Genomic DNA, 16,575 nt, shown 5'->3' with positions numbered 1-16,575 from the left:
TGAGAATGTCCATCCTCTTCAGGGGACACTGCCCCCTCTGCCAATGTCTCTCCCTTTAGCAGAGTCACTGGTGGACATGCTTCCTCAGTAGTCTGTCTCACCATTGGAAACTCCACGGAACTGTCCACCTCTGAACCAAGAATCATGACTCAGGTGCACATGGTCCTGATGTCTGCAGGAGACACACCCCTCAGTCAGCTTAACAACATAGGAGACTGGACCACTCTGCTCAAGAATAACCCTAGGTAGCCATTGCTGATTATTGCTGCTGCTGAAGTTTCTCACATAGACATTGTCATCCAGTTCTAACTGTCCCTCTCGCACATGTTGATCATGTCCCTCCTTCTGCTTTTCCTGCTTTCGCTCCACTTTTGCCTTCATGTCTGGGTGTAGCGGTCCAATCTTGTCCAATCAGCATCTCTGCTGGAGTGCGTGGAGTTATAGTCTGTAGAGTGAGGCAGTCTTTAAACAGGAAACGTGAAAGCCGGGTACTAAGAGAGCCCCCTGTCATCCGCTTCAGGCCTTCCTCCACTGTCTGAACAGCCCGCTCAGCCAAACCATTTGAGGCTGGGTGGAAAGGGGCCGTCCGAATGTGCCGAATGCCATTCTGCCACATGAACTCACTGAACAGCTCACTGGTGAACGTCGGGCCATTATCAGTGACCAGAGTGTCAGGCAGCCCGTGGACTGCAAACACTTGCCTGAGTTTGTCTGTGGTTGAGGGGGCTGTGATGTTGCTCATGATGTGAGCTTCGATCCATTTGGAATGCACATCTACCATTGCAAGAAACATCTGCCCCATAAAGGAGCCAGCAAAGTGCAAATGTAGCCTAGACCAGGGGTAGACTGGCCACTCCCATGGGTGCAAAGGAGCCGGTGGTTGCATGTTCTGATTGGTCTGACATTGCGTGCATGATTTTACCTTGTTCTCCAGATCCTGATCCATTCTTGGCCACCAGATGTAGGATCTTGCAAAGCTTTTCATTTGAGACACCCCTCTGTGAGTCTCATGAATTTCCTCCACAATCTGTGAACGTCCAGGGGGAAGCACGATGACCCTCACCCCCCCCCCCCCCAGAAAATGCAACCATCCTGCAGACTCAGTTCCGTCTTGCGTTTGGCAAGAGGCCTCAGTTCCTCTCCTTCCACAACTCTGGGCCAACCTAGTGAAAGAAAAGTCTTGACTTGGGACAGGACTGGGTCCCTGTCTGCCCATTGCTTGATCTGGGTCACCTTTACAGGTGTCTCAGACAGCCTCTCTAATGAAAACACAGTCTCTGGAGGCACATATGTAGTAACAGGCGTCTCAGGTAAAGGGAGTCGACTCAGCGCAGTGGCGTTTGCATTATCCCCACCCACTCTGTACACGATAGTATACTGGTAGGCTGATAATGTGAGAGCCCAACGCTGTATCCTGGCTGAGGCTAGCGGTGGTCTCCCCAAAAAGGCTCATCAGTGGTTTATGGTCCGTATAAATTGTGAATACACGTCCATAGAGGTACTGATGGAAGTGTTTGACCACACAAACAAAGGCCAGACCTTCTTTGTCTAGCTGTGAATATCCCTTCTCAGCAGCCGTCAGGGTACGTGAAGCAAAACCAATAGGCTTCTCTGAACGGTCCTCCATCACGTGTGAGAGAACTGCCCTGACTCCACAGGGTGAAACAACGCAAGAAAGGATGATCTCCTTGTCTGGGTCATAGAGAACGAGCAGCTTCGCTGAGTGGAGGAGTTCTTTCACTTTATTGAAGGCTTCCTCCTGCTCTTCGCCCCACTGCCACTTAGTGTCATTGTGAAGCAGCTTATACAGTGGGGCCAAAACCTTTGAGAGGTCCCAAAGGAACTTGCCATAATAATTCACCATGCCCAAAAATGATCTGAGTTCAGTGAAGCTCCTGGGGCTTGGGGCCTCCTTGATAGCTCTCACTTTGTCCTCCACTGGGCAAAGCCCCTCAGCTGTAATCTTGTGTCCCAGGTAGGTCACACTCAGAGCCAGGAACACACATTTTCCACGTTTCAACTGCAACCGTGTCTGAGAGTCTCTTCAGCACCTGTTCTAAGTTAGCCAGATGCTCCCCCTCCGTTGCTCCCGTGATCAAAATATCATCAGAATATACTGCTACATGCAGAATCCCCTGCAGCAAAGACTCCATTGTCCTTTGGAAAATGGCGGGGCTAGACACCACTCCAAACACCAGGCAATTGTATTTGAATAATCCCTTGGGCGTATCGATTGTGACGTACTCCTTTGAATCCTCGTCGAGCAGCCGCTGTTGGTAGGCATGGCTCATGTCCAGCTTTGTGAACAGCTCATCCCCTGACAGGGTCGCAAACAGGTCATCCACCTGTGGCAATGGGTACTCCTCCAGCTTAGAGACCCAATTCACCGTAAGCTTGTAGTCCCCATGTATCCTCACCGTTTTATCTGCCTTCAAAACTGGAACAGTAGGAGCCACCCACCTGGAAAACTGGATGGGCTCAATGATGCCCAGCCCCTGTAAACGTTCCAGCTCCTCCTTGACTTTGCCTTTCACGGCATAGGGCTTTAAAAAAGGTGGTGTGGCCTCAGGGTCAACATGAAGTTTCACGGTCACGCCCGTCAGTGTGCCCAGCTCGTCCCTGAAAATGTCACTATACCACTGCAGAATGTCCTCCATTGTGTGTGTACATACTTAATTTGCGAAGCCAATCACGGCCCAAAAGACTGGGCCCACTGCCCTTAGCTATCACCAGCCTGGTTTCAGCCTTCTGGCCCACGGCTGAAATATCCACATATAACACCCCTAAATGAGGTATGGGCTACCCTGTATAGGTCCTGAGTTGGAGCTTAGATGGTCTGATGGGAGGCAGGTTGGATCCCCATGTCCTCCTGTAGCTCTCCTCACTAATGACCGATGCAGTAGCCCCTGAATCAATCTCAAACTTAATGTCCTTTCCCTTGACAGTGACTGTGGCATAATAGGGTTCAGGTGGTCCCTCATCCATTTCCACCCCAAGTATGTTGTAGGCACCCGCTGCCTCCTCGTCTGCTTCTCCTAGGTCGGGGGTCGGCAACCTGCGGCTCCCGAGCCATTTGTGGCTCTTTCACCGCTGTGCTGCGGCTCCCTGTGGCTTTGGGAAATAATTGGTCAGTATTTAATTAAAATGTATTTTATGTTAGTTTGTTAGCTTTTGAAATGTAATTCTAAATTTGAAGATTATGGTGATCTTGTACAATGTAAGTGTGGCGACACATTTTCTGACACATCCGAAACGGCTCTCAATTAGCCAGCATTCCGGCTAAGGGAGATTGCCTACGGGGGTTTGTGAGTACGTGTCTTTTGCAGCATCTGCGTCCATGGGGGCTGGGTTGAGGGAGGCTTAGAAGCAAGGCTGTTTAGTTCGAATAAAGTTATTCGACTGCAGTTTACTGACTGCCTGAACACACCGCTGCAACGTGTTTTTATCGCTATTAATATACGTCACCACTGCCAATACCTGACACCCGCCAGTGCGCGATTTCTTTAATTTTTCGATCCAAGGTAAGCCAACTATGGAGAATTCTAAAAAAAGAAAAGTGACTGAAGAAAACAGAACGTTTAATGATACGTGGACAGATTCATTTGCTTTCACTGTTGACGAGACTGGTTTACCGGTATGCTTAATATGCAATGAGAAACTAGCAAACAACAAAAAGTCAAATGTCGCAAGGCATTTCCAGAGTAAACACGCAGCCTTTGCTCAAAAATATCCGGATGGAGATGAGAGAAAAAAAGCCGTTTCGGAACTGATGCGGAAGGTTGATCTGAGCAAAAATCATTTCCAGAAATGGATGAAGTCAGGAAAATCAACGACATACGCCAGTTATATTGCCGCTCAGGAAATAGTCAGGCACGGGAAGCAGTTTACAGATGGTGAATATATAAAAGAATCTTTCATTAAGATTTCAGAACATCTATTCACGGACTTTAAAAACAAGAGTGAAATTGTGCAGAAAATCAGGGATATGCCCCTCTCTGCAAAGACTGTCAAAGACAGAACCATAAAAATGGCAGAAGACATCACAAGACAGCAAATTAAAGACATCAATTCAGCTGTGGCCTACTCGATTGCCTGTGACGAGTCTAAAGACAAAGGCGATATTGAACAAATAGCGTTGTTCTGCCGGTATGTAAACTCTGCCGGGCCACAGGAAGAACTGATTGAGTTGATACCTCTAAAAGACCAAACACGGGGGGAGGACATCTGTGAGGCTGTCTTGAATTGTTTAAGAGCCAAAGGAATAAAGACCACCCATCTGGTGTCAGTAGCTACTGATGGGGCTCCGAATATGACGGGAACGCACAAGGGATTTGTGGCTTTACTGCAGAAGTCGCTGGACAGAAAGCTGCTGACTTTTCACTGCATCTTGCACCAAGAGGCACTGTGCGCTCAAACATTTCCTCCAGAATGCACAGAAGTAATGGATGTTGTCATTCAGATTGTCAATAAAATAATGGCAAAAAGTTTAAATCACCGTCAATTCCGTTTGTTACTGGACGAGATGGAAAGCGCATATTCTGATCTCCTGCTGCACAACAAAGTCCGGTGGCTGTCCAAAGGGGAGGTGCTGAAACGCTTTGTCGCGTGTCTGGAAGAAGTGAAAACTTTCCTGGGCAGCAAAGGGCTCAACTTTCCTGAGCTGGAACAGCCAGAGTGGCTGGAAAAGCTACACTTCATGGTAGACATGACAGCGCACCTGAACACGCTGAACACAGCTCTTCAGGGGAAAGGACGCACAGCCCTGCACATGTTGGAGGATGTCTTGGCATTCGAGCGCAAGTTGACAGTGCTTGCCAGAGATTTACAGAAAGGCACTTTGTCTCACTTCCCCAATTTGAGAGAGTTCAAACAAGGTCACGACATGATAATTTCGGAGTATTTACATTCTGCAATCATCGCAATGCAAACATCGTTTGGGAAACGCTTCTGTGAGTTCAGAGAGGAAAAAAACACATTATCCTTCCCGGTCACTCCCTTAAGCATCGATCCTTCCCTACTGAATACGACTGCATTGGCAGGTGTGAGTCAACCTGATCTTGAGATGGAACTGGCCGACATAGCCGACAAAGACATATGGGTGTCCAAGTTTAGACGCTTGACAGCAGACCTTGAAGATGTTGCCCGTCAGAAGGCCGTTCTTGCTCAGAATCACAAATGGAGTGATATTGAAAACCTTCCAAATCCGGACCAACTTGTGTTTGAAACATGGAATGCTGTGCCCGACATTTATGTAAACATGAAAAAGTATGCGCTTGGAGTCCTGTCGATCTTTGGATCCACATATGTATGTGAGCAGGTGTTCTCCAACATGAACTTTATTAAAAACAAACATCGCGCATGCTTCACAGATGACAGCTTGCGATCCTGTGTAAAGATGAAGGTGACGTCATACAGCCCTGATGTGCAGACGCTGTGCGCTGAGGTCCAGGAGCAGAAATCCCATTAACCAAGTATGATAAATATTTTAATTGCCTATTATTTTATGTATATTCATATTTTTTCATTGTTCAGTGAAATAGTCCTTTTATTTTTCAGGCTGACAGCTGGCTGACGTTATTTTTGGTTTGCTGCTGGCGGAAAATTTAAGTTCGGCGTTTTTCATAAATACAAGAAGGACTCAAATAGACATTGAGTATTTTACTTAAAAGTAACTTTCAACCCAACGTCTTTTTTTCGGAGTTCAAAATGTTTTTGTTGCATGCAGAAATGTAATTTCGTTTTCTCTGCAGGAGTTCATCAATTTCATAAATGCAACACATTATAGTTTGTTTATACATAGCATAAAGGCAAAAAAAACGTTGTATGCAGTGTTATTTCATTTTAAATGTCAAACGGGTTTTGCGGCTCCCAGTGTTTTCTTTTCTGTGGGAAACGGGTCCAAGTGGCTCTTTCAGTGGTAAAGGTTGCTGACCCCTGTCCTAGGTGGTGTGTGGCTGCCTGAGTCTGCTGAGCTTTCCCCTGCCCGGGCTTAACCTGACCCCTTATCCTCCTGCACTTTTTAACTAAATGTCCCTTCTTGCTACAAGCATGGCAGACAGTATCTTTGAATTTACAAACATTTGCATAATGTGTTCCTCCACACCGAAAACATTCCACCCGCTTTTCCTGTCTACGACTCTCCCTCCTGACTTGGAGCACTGCCGTCGACTGCGACCCCCCATGTCCTTTCTGTATATCCTTGGCATTATCAGCAGCCATCTCCATGCCTTGGGCAATCTCTAGGGCTTTCTTGAAAGCCAACGGTGGGGTTTCCCCCAACAAGCGGCGTTGTACGGCGTCATTATTAATGCCGCATACTAATCTATCACGGAGCAGGTCATCCAACACGGCTCCGAAATCGCAATGCTCCGACAGCTGCCGAAGCTCGGCCACAAAAGCGCCCACAGACTGCCCTGGCTTCCGGACATGGCTGTGAAACTTGAACCGTTGAACTATCACCGAAGGTTTCAGATTGTGTTAGTTACGCATGAGCTTGACCAGTTCGTCATATGGAATTTCTCCCGGTTTCTGCGGTGTGGCTAAGTTCCTTATCAGTTTGTATGTCTTTGCCCCACACACACTCAGGAGAATAGAGCACTTCTCAGCCTCCGCAGTAATTCCATTAGCACAAAATAGTGTCCCAACCTTACCTCATACTCCAGCCAGTCCTCGGTTCCCTCCACAAATTCTCCGATAGACCCGAATATAGCCATCTGAACACCAGGCTCCTCGTCCCTATGCAGCTCCTGGTTGAAATGTACTGACACATCCACAAAACCAGTTCACCTCGTCGCCAAAAATATGTAGTAACTTCTACTTTACAAAAGGACAACTTGACAATTTTATGGCTATTAGAACATCTTTATCTGGGATGATATTTACAATACAGAGGCTTTCAGGTACCTCGTGCGGCATGGGCGGTGGAACTACATACACAATGCATACTAGAAGTAAAAACCCCGCAAACCGCGGAACCAGGCTCTCGTACCAACAGCTTACCGATTAGTATTAACTTACCTTTAATAATACTCACATTGCAACAACAGTCATTTAGTTTTCTTTCATGCAACTGAATTTTTAAAATTTTATCTTGAACTGTTTTTATCATTCAGCTGCGGAAGATATAATAATGAGCAAATGTTTGATATTTGACTTTGTTGCCCACTTAATGGTGTCAGATTCACCAGCCCGGTCATGGGATTGACATTACTGTCGTAGTCAGGAGACTAACTTTAATTGACGCTGCAGCTGCACTGCATCTGAAATCAAAGAAGGTGGTAAAGCATTCAATTACACTGAAACGGCATAAAGGAAACTTGTGGTTTGGCTCGAATATTGCACAACCACGAGAACTAATCCCATTTACCTACGCAGCTCCCAATCTCCCTCTATCTCCTTTTCTATCAAGACCTATCTAATGTCCTATTAAATGTTAACATGGGAAACACGCGATATTTAATCTGGCCAGAACAGGTAGGCCTGCTGCTGAACAATCAATGGAACTACCTGATAATTGCATTGGACAATGGAATAGTGAAGATTCTCCCCTCCATATCCACTCCTTAACTTTGCACATTCTGATTGCCAAGCAATGATGCAGGAACTGGCAAATAAAAGTTGCTTCCACCTTCTTTGTTTCAGTTACTAGCTCCACTGCTATAATGCAGAGTCCGAAATGTTACTGTGTAAAGAATCAATTTCTGCTGTTCTCTAACTTGCTTACCTATGTCTATGAAGCGTTAGACATACTATGCATGTCTAACCCTTCAGTTAATGGAAGTGATCTCCACTCGAATCACTCAAATTCATCATTTTAAATGGCTCCTTCAAGTTACAGGGCATACCCAGCTAATGAGTGGGTTCCATTTTTGCAGACACCCTTCAGTTAATTTAGTCCATATATCACAAAATAGACTAACAAATGCACTCAATGTCATATATATACCTCCACATTATAGTAACAAAAGGTATCTAAAACACAGAATACATAAGAAAGGGGAGTGGGAGAGGGGGAGAGAGAGAAAAATAATTCTGAATTAGTCCAAACAAACGTATGTACACATGTCAAAGACTTCTGAATTTCTTGTTTGCATGTACATGTGTCTGTAAGTCAGGTGTTTGTAGGCCTGGGACAAACTGTACAAGGTATGACCAGAGATGGCAAGTGAAATCAAAGTCCAATTCAATGAAGGTTTTGCATCAAATGAGCACAGAAAAATGACCCTGAGATATCAACAATAAACAGTGAGAACTGCAAAAGAACTGTTGTAACCTGGATTTTCCACCTCTGACGTGCATTGAGCATTGGGGCAGCCACTGTTGTGTGCATGTTGTTACCTGTTAAGGCAAACAACAAAGACAGAGCTACCAACAAATCATAGTTCTTATGATTTTTTTATGATATACTGTAGGACCTCACTTCAGCTCATTGAGTCTTTGTTGACTCACAGAGCATTAATTTTTCTTTCTCCATTAATTTTCCCTGTTAACCTTTGCTCCCTAAATCCCCATGAACTCCTTTCAGGTTCCACTGATCATCTACACAACAGGAGCAATTTGCAGCAGCCAAAAAGCTGCACGAGTGTGGGAAGTGGGAGGAAACTGGAGCATCTGGGGAAAAACCCAGTCTGAGTTTAAATCGGCCCAGTCAGTCGTTCTATAACACTGTCTGAGCTCTTCGCTAAAACTTGTGCACTCTCACCAGCTGCAGCACCAGCAACTGACTCGATTTAAGTGACCACACTACATCCTCTGTTACAAGCATCAATATCTTGCTTCAGGATTCCTGAAATGGCTCAGAAGTTCCGATAACTCTGGTAAGCTGCTTGTCTTATACCTTTCAAACAGATTCTTCCTCTGAACTGCATACTGCCAGGGACTGTGAGGATTTCTGATGCTCTGAGAATACTAAAATTCTGCTCAAACACATTATGATCTGGTCGCAATAGTCTGTCCTTCACACATGAGACATAATGCTTTGCCTTATCTTATTGGTCCCCAAGATGCTGTGCTCCACAACTTTGCCTTTCTACCTGGTGTTGGGCTCTGGAGATGGGACTGTAGCACACCGCTACAATTGGTGACCCCGACGGCCCAAACAATTTTTGGACTGGAGATGATCGACGCCGCATCTGTTCATGCAGTTTCATTAAAACTGCCAAGCTTCTGGACCTCACCTGTGGTTCCAGCAAGCAGAAGCCCAATTCCACGTTCGGCAGATAACCTCAGATGCCACACATTACTCCTACGTGGTGAGCTCCCTCGACAAGGAGACAGCCGTCCAGGTTGAGGAGTTCATACAGTCACCCACGGAGGACGGCAAATACACAGAATTCAAAGCCCTGCTCATAAGGACTTTTGGAATCTCACGGCGCGAGTGAGCTGCCCGCTTACTGCACCTGGATGGTTTGGGGGATGGGCCACTGTTGGCTTTGATGAAAGAGATGCTGTCCCTGGCCGAAGGACACAAGCCCTGCCTCATGCTTGAGCAGGCATTCCTGGAGCAGCTGCCTGAGAACATACGCCTGCTGCTGTCCGACGCGGATTTCAGCGACCCCCGGAAGGTGGCGGCCCGGGCAGACGTGCTGTGGAAAGCCAAGAAGGAGAGTGGGCGTCCGTCACACAGATCACCAGGCCATGCTCCCGGCAGCAGACCAGACCAGGCCTGGCCGCAGAGCCCACTAACCCCAGAGGCAGGGGTGAGGAGAACAACAAACAATGGTGCCTCTACCACCAGCGGTGGGGCGCAGAAGCCCGCTGCTATAGCCCGCCCTGCAAGTTCCCAGGAAAAGCCAGGGTCAGCCACCGCTGATGGCTACGGCGGCTGGCCATTAGGATAGCCTCCTGTATGTCTGGGATAAGTAGTTGGGAGGCCACTTTTTGGTCGACACCGTAGCCGAGATCAGCATCTTACCTCTGATGAGTTACGACACCCGCAACAGAGAACCGGGTCCCACCCTGAGGGCTGCGAACGGCAGCACAGTAAGGACCTACGGCACCCGTACGGTGCGGCTACAGTTCGGCTTCAGCCGGTTCACATGGGACTTCACACTGGCCGCCGTAGCCCAAACGCTCCTGGGAGCAGATTTTTGGCGAGCTCACAGCCTACTGGTCGACCTGCCGAGGCAGAGACTGGTCCACGCCAAGACCTTTCAAACGTTCTCCCTGGGTGAAGCCCAGTTGCCGGCCCCAAACCTAGACTCCATCACGCTGTCTGACAATGACTTCACCAGAGTCCTGGCGGATTTCCCATCGGTTCTGGCACTGCAGTTCACGGCAGCCAAGCCCAGACACGGCGTACAGCACCACATCCCGACACACCCATGCTCGAAGGCTTCCCCTGGACAAGCTCCGACTGGCGAAGGAGGATTTCAAGAGGATGGAGGAATTGGGGATCATCCGGCTGTCCGACAGCCCATGGGCCTCCCCCCCTGCACATGCTGCCCAAGGCAACAGGAGGCTAGAGACCATGCGGCGACTACCGCAGGCTGAACGAGGCTACCACACCGGACCGCTACCCTGTGCCGCACATACAGGATTTTGCAGCAAACCTGCACGGCGCACGGATCTTCTCCAAGGTAGACCTCGTCAGGGGACACCATCAAATCCCGATGCATCTGGACGACATCCCTAAAACGGCTCTCATCACCCCGTTCGGCCTGTTCGAGTTCCTCCGCATGCCGTTCGGCCTAAAGAATGCCGCACAGACGTTTCAGCAATTACTGGACGCGGTGGGACGCGACCTGGACTTTGCGTTCATCTATTTGGACGACATCCTCATAGCCAGCAGTAGTCGTCAGGAGCATCTGTCCCACCTCCGTCAACTCTACGCCTGACTGAATGAATACAGCCTGACAATCAACCCGGCCAAATGCCAGTTCGGGCTCGACACCATCAACTTCCTGAGCCACAGGATTACTAAAGACAGGGCAATCCCTCTGCCCACCAAGGTGGACGTGGTCCGCCACTTCCCCCGACCCAACACAATCAAAGGCCTTCAGGAATTCATGGGTATGGTGAATTTCTACCACCGCTTTCTCCCTTCAGCTGCCTGAATCATGCACCCCCTGTTCGCCCTGATGTCGGGTAAGGGCAAGGACATTACCTGGGACGAGGAGTCCACCACTGCTTTCATTAAAATGAAAGAAGCCTTGGCGAACGCCGCGATGCTAGTGCACCCCAGAATGTGCGTCCCTACCGCCCTCACAGTGGACGCATCCAACACGGCAGTCGGTGGGGTACTGGAACAACTCAACAAGGGTCACTGGCAACCCTTGGCGTTTTTCAGCAAGCACCTACGACCACCCAAGCTCAAATACAGTGCTTTCGACCGGGAACTGTTGGCGCTCTATCTGGCAATCCGGCACTTCAGGTACTTCTTAGAAGGTAGGCCGTTCACCGCGTTCATGGACCACAATCCTCTTACCTTCGCGTTCACGAAGGCATCCAACCCCTGGTCGTCCTACCAGCAGCAACGTCTGTCCTACATCTCCGAATACACAACAGATGTCTGGCATGCCTCGGGAAAGGACAATGTCATGGTGGACGCCCTCTCCAGCCCTAACATCCAAGCTCTGTCCCAGGGGGTAGACTATGAAGCGCTGGCGGAGGCGCAGCAGGCAGATGAGGAGATCCCTAGTTACAGAACCGCAGTCTCTGGTTTGCAGCTCCAGGACCTCCCCATAGGCCCAGATGAGAGGACCCTACTCTGTGACGTCACCACCGGCCAACCCCACCCCGTCGTCCCGGCAGTCTGTCTGCGGCGTGTTTTCGACTCCATTCACAACTTAGCACACCCCTCCATCAGGACAACCATCCGGATGGTTTCCAGCAGGTTCGTTTGGCACGGACTCCGCAAGCAGGTCAGTGAATGGGCCAAAACGTGCATGCACTGCCAAACAGCCAAGGTGCAGCGGCACACCAAAGCCCTGCCGCAGCAGTTCCACCCCACCCACCGGCATTTTGACCATGTTCATGTGGATATCGTGGGCCCCCTGCCAGTGTCGCGAGGAGCGCGGTACCTCCTGACTATCGTGGACCGGTTCACAAGATGGCCAGAGGCGATCCCGCTCACCGACACCACCTCCGAATCTTGCGCCTGGGCACTGATTGCCACCTGGGTATCTCACTTTGGTGTACCGGCCCACATTACCTCCAACAGAGGCGCCCAGTTCACCTCCAGCCTGTGGTCAGCTGTGGCCAGCTTGTTGGGAACACAGCTGCACCACACAACTGCCTACCAACCACAGTCGAACGGACTGGTGGAGCATTTCCACCATCACCTGAAGTCGGCTCTCATGGCCCGCCTGCGAGGAGCTAACTGGGTGGACGAGCTTCCCTGGGTCCTGCTCGGAATCCACACGGCGCCCAAAGAGGATCTGCACACCTCGTTGGCCGAGTTGGTGTACGGTGCACCCCTGGTCATCCCAGGAGAGTTCATACCAGCCCCAAGGGGGCAAGAGGAAAAACCCGCAGCAGTCCTGGGCAGACTACGCGAGAGGCTCAGTAACCCGGCCCCCATACCCACTTCACAGCAAGGACAGAACCCGACCTGCATACCCAAAGACCTGCAAAACTGTAAGTTCATGTTTGTACGACAAGGGGGACATCGGGCACCGCTACAGCGGCCGTATGAGGGGTGATTTACGGTGATCAGAAACAACGGGTCCACATTCGTGCTGGACATTGGGGGGAAAGAGGAGGTTTTCACGGTGGGCTGACTCAAACCGGCCCATGTGGACTTGGCGCAGCCGGTTGAGATTCCGGCACCGTGGCGCAGAGGCAGACCTCCCAAACTGAGTCCGACCCAGACTGTGGACATTGGGTGGTGTGGGGGGTGTATCGCTGGTTCTGGGGGCGGGGGGGTTATGTGGCAACCCACTTCCCAGCGCACTCGAACCGGCTCACAAATTGGCTCACGCCAGCATTGAGGCCGGTCCCAAAGAGGGTGCCAAGCCTGCTTCACCAGCAAGGGGAAAAGCCCGCACGCGGGACAGGACTGTGAATACGTGCTCCCCTACAGTATTCCCGCCCGGGGAGGGCGGGATCAGGAAGGCCTTAAAGCGAGGCTGCCAAGTTTGAATAAACCTCTTTCGCAATTGCAGCTCACCGACTACATGTCGTTATTTCAGCGCTGCTTGTAGCACACCGCTACATGATCATAATGTAACCTTTGACTATTATCTCATTACCACTGCACTATACTGCTTACTTCACTAGCTGTCCATAGTAAACAGGTAAACTGGGTCTTGCTGGTGACCACTGGAATAATTAACACTGCAAATCCTTAACAGCTTTTTATAGTTTCAAGGAATGTATTCTGTGTTAATGTTAACAGCCCTCCTCTGGGAATATCACCTCTCCATTCACCCCTCAATTTATTTCACTTTTATCTTTATCTCTTCTATTACATCCTCTTGCTACATCCTCTTCAGAATGAAAATATTGTAAACATAGGCCCAGCTGTAACATTTCTTCTCCGAGGAAGGTCTCACATTGAGCCGTTAAGCTCATCTTTTACCGTAGGCTCCCAATTCCTCTCCTGGTGAAAATCATCAAACAGCATCTGCAATGATGCCAGAGTGCCATCACCTGTGCTTTCATTAGTATGCCTGCTCTCATCAAGAGAGCTATCAGTCTCAGTTTCTCATCCTGAGTTATGCCATCTCTTGCCTTTGCAAGTAATGAAAGAATGGTCATTGATTTCTCATTTCATGCTGTTGAATGTTATTTCTCCACAGGACATCAACTGACAGATCAAACCAAGGTTTAGTACAATTTAGTTTTTAATACTCAAGTTACTTAAGCACACATGATTATCACTGTCTATTAACAACTTCACATTGAATTGACTATTCCAAATGATCACTTTTTATATTAAATTACAAGACTCACAATTTGAACTTAAAAGCATCCATCACTAAGGCCCACCATCACCCAGGAATGCCCTCTTCTCATTGCTATCATCAGGAGGGAAGTACAGGAGCCTGAAGACACACACTTGATGATTCAGGAACAGCTTCTTTCCCCCGCCAAACAATTCATGAATGGATATTGAACCCACATTCACTCCAACAGGTAGTCTGCTCTGAGTTCCGAACTCAAAGTCAATCATCTTGCGGTGGTTTTTCCTCCTTTGTTGCTACAAATGTCTCAAACATTTTATATGAATTTTCTTCCAATCCTTTTAAGGCTTCGTTTGTTCTTACCCTAGTCCTGCAGCTGAATCATGGTTCAGAATTCAATCATTCAAGTTGCCATTCATCCAGGGACTGAATAAAATGACTTCTCTGTTTCCTTTCCTCTTTTCCATTCTTAACCAGTAGTCAAACCATTTTGCTTGGATCCTCTAATTTTCTCTCCCACTCCACATAAATTACACCACAGAAGCTGTTCTAAAAAGGTGTAAGAATTATGTAACCCCCGGGTCGCCTCAGGCTCGCTCAGCTCGTTTCCGTCTAGGGGGGAGCAGCCTTCGGCCCCGCCAAACTGGGTAATCAGCTGATGTGGATGCTGTGTGATGTCCCCGCCTCGCCCAAAAAACAGACAGTACACCATATGTGATTAAATGAGTACAATTTATAAAGGTTACTATAATTAAGTGATTAATAACGATACAGTATGTATGAAGAGAAAATTAAAGAAAAGGCGCCAAACTTATCAAAGTCCAAACCACTTCGTGCACAGCCGTTGGAGCTCAATTACTGAAGTCTTCTGGCCACCATTCGCTCCCCTCCGAACTCCTCGACTCGCAGCTCAGGACCCTCCGAACTCCTCGACTCTCCAAACAGCTCAGGACCCTCCGAGTGGTCAACCAAGCACATCTAGATTCATCTCCCCCCCCCCCGAGTCCTCGGAGAATCTCCCGGCCTCGGACCCCCCTTTGGGGTCCGATCCTCGCCCAGCTTAGAGCATTGCGTCCTCTCTCTCGACCCCCCCCCGCGCCGATCTCCCCAAAAGCCCGTCAACAAAAGCTTACAGACTCAGAAGAAAGAACATTAATCCCCATTTGGTTTACAAAGGAATACCATTCTCGTTATCAGTAAATTAGCATTCCTGCTAGTTAACAAAAGGAAACCCTTTCCCAACAGTAACATGAAAAAAACAGTAACATGAGAAAAAAAGAAACCCCCTTTACAATTACATCAAGTAGCCTGTGTCTTTGCTATTAACTAGTTCCTTGGGTTGTACAGCCAAACTGTAACTTCCAACGTTCTCAGAAAGCATTGGGTTCTCATTAAAATCTCAACAATATTTTTTAGGCCTCTCCACCAGCTGCAATACCATTGTTCTGTGATCATTCCTCTGAACTCAGTAACATTGTTTTCTTTTTTTACAAATTTATTTTTTATTGAAGTGTACCATCAAACAAACATTTCCATAAGATGTATTTCAAATACTGTACATATATATCATATAATCATATTTGTCACAAGTCTCCACTTAATATTTATCTGAGGTATACACTTATAGAAAAGAGAGGAGAGAAAGAACAAACAAAATAAGAAAACTATGTACAAAGTAGGGAGTGATCTTTGTTTTACAACATATTCATTGATATGTGAGAATAAAATCAGGCCTATGAGGTGTTATGTAGTTAAACCATTTTTCCCAGTATGAATCAATTTGTTCCAACTTATGATTAACAGATGCTGTTATCTTCTCCATTTTGTAAATGTCCATTGTAATTTCCATCCTTAAATTTAAAGTTGGGCTCTCCAAATACAAACTGAAAATAGGCAGAACAGCTTGGCACAGACTAGAAGGATCAAAGAGACTGTTTCTTTGCTGTAGTGCTTTACGATTCTATGATTCTAAAATAAATGTCAGAACCATCTTGGATTTCCTACACTTGCTGACCTAGTACTGTGTCCTCCACCTGTCGTTAGTGCTGGCTGATATAGAGAATCTCCTCCTCCATCAACTCATGCATAATTCTTCCACTTTCAACAGTAATTGCTCTCTGTGCAATCCCTTGTCCATTTGTCCCTCCCCACTGATCTCCCTCCTGGTATTTATCCTTGCAAATGGAACAAGCTCCACTCCTGCCCCTACATCTTCTCCCTAACTACCATCCAGGGCCCCAAAAGGTCTTTGCAGGTGAGGCAACACTTGCGAGTCTGTTGGGGTCGTCTACTGTATCCGGCACTCCCAGTGTGGCCTCCTGTATGTTGGTGAGACCCAATGTCGATTAGGAGACCACTTCAACGAGACCTGCCAGAAAAGGCAGAATCTTCCGGTGCCCACCCATTTCAATTCTACTTCCCATTCCCATTCCGACATGTCAGTCCATGGCTTCCTCTACTGCCGTGATGAGGACACGCTCAGATCGGAGGAGCAAGCCTCCAACCTGATGGCACGAACATCGACTTCTCAAACTTACAGTAATACCACACCCACTTACACTCCCTATCCGCTTTTCACTCTCCCAACTTATCTCCTTACCTGCCTCTCCCTGAAGCTCCTCCAGCTTCCCTTTCTTCCATGGTCTTCCAACCTCTCCTATTAGATTTTCCCTTCTTTCTCTTTAGCTCTTTATCACTTCCAACAATCAGCTGCCCAGCTCTTTACTTCTCC

At 48.0% G+C, this 16,575-nt stretch overlaps 1 pseudogene; it reads right to left on the bottom strand.

The window, feature by feature from the left end:
* LOC132405085 (uncharacterized protein K02A2.6-like) overlaps positions 1-6,713 on the bottom strand; it is an 89,728-nt pseudogene extending 83,015 nt beyond the window's left edge.
* Between the last annotated feature and the right edge of the window lie 9,862 nt (positions 6,714-16,575).

This window comes from Hypanus sabinus, chromosome 14 (assembly GCF_030144855.1).
Source record: "Hypanus sabinus isolate sHypSab1 chromosome 14, sHypSab1.hap1, whole genome shotgun sequence".
NCBI classification, from domain to species: Eukaryota; Metazoa; Chordata; class Chondrichthyes; order Myliobatiformes; family Dasyatidae; genus Hypanus; species Hypanus sabinus.
The sequence above is the reverse complement of the archived record's forward strand: the minus strand, read 5'-3'. Positions and strand labels throughout refer to the sequence as shown.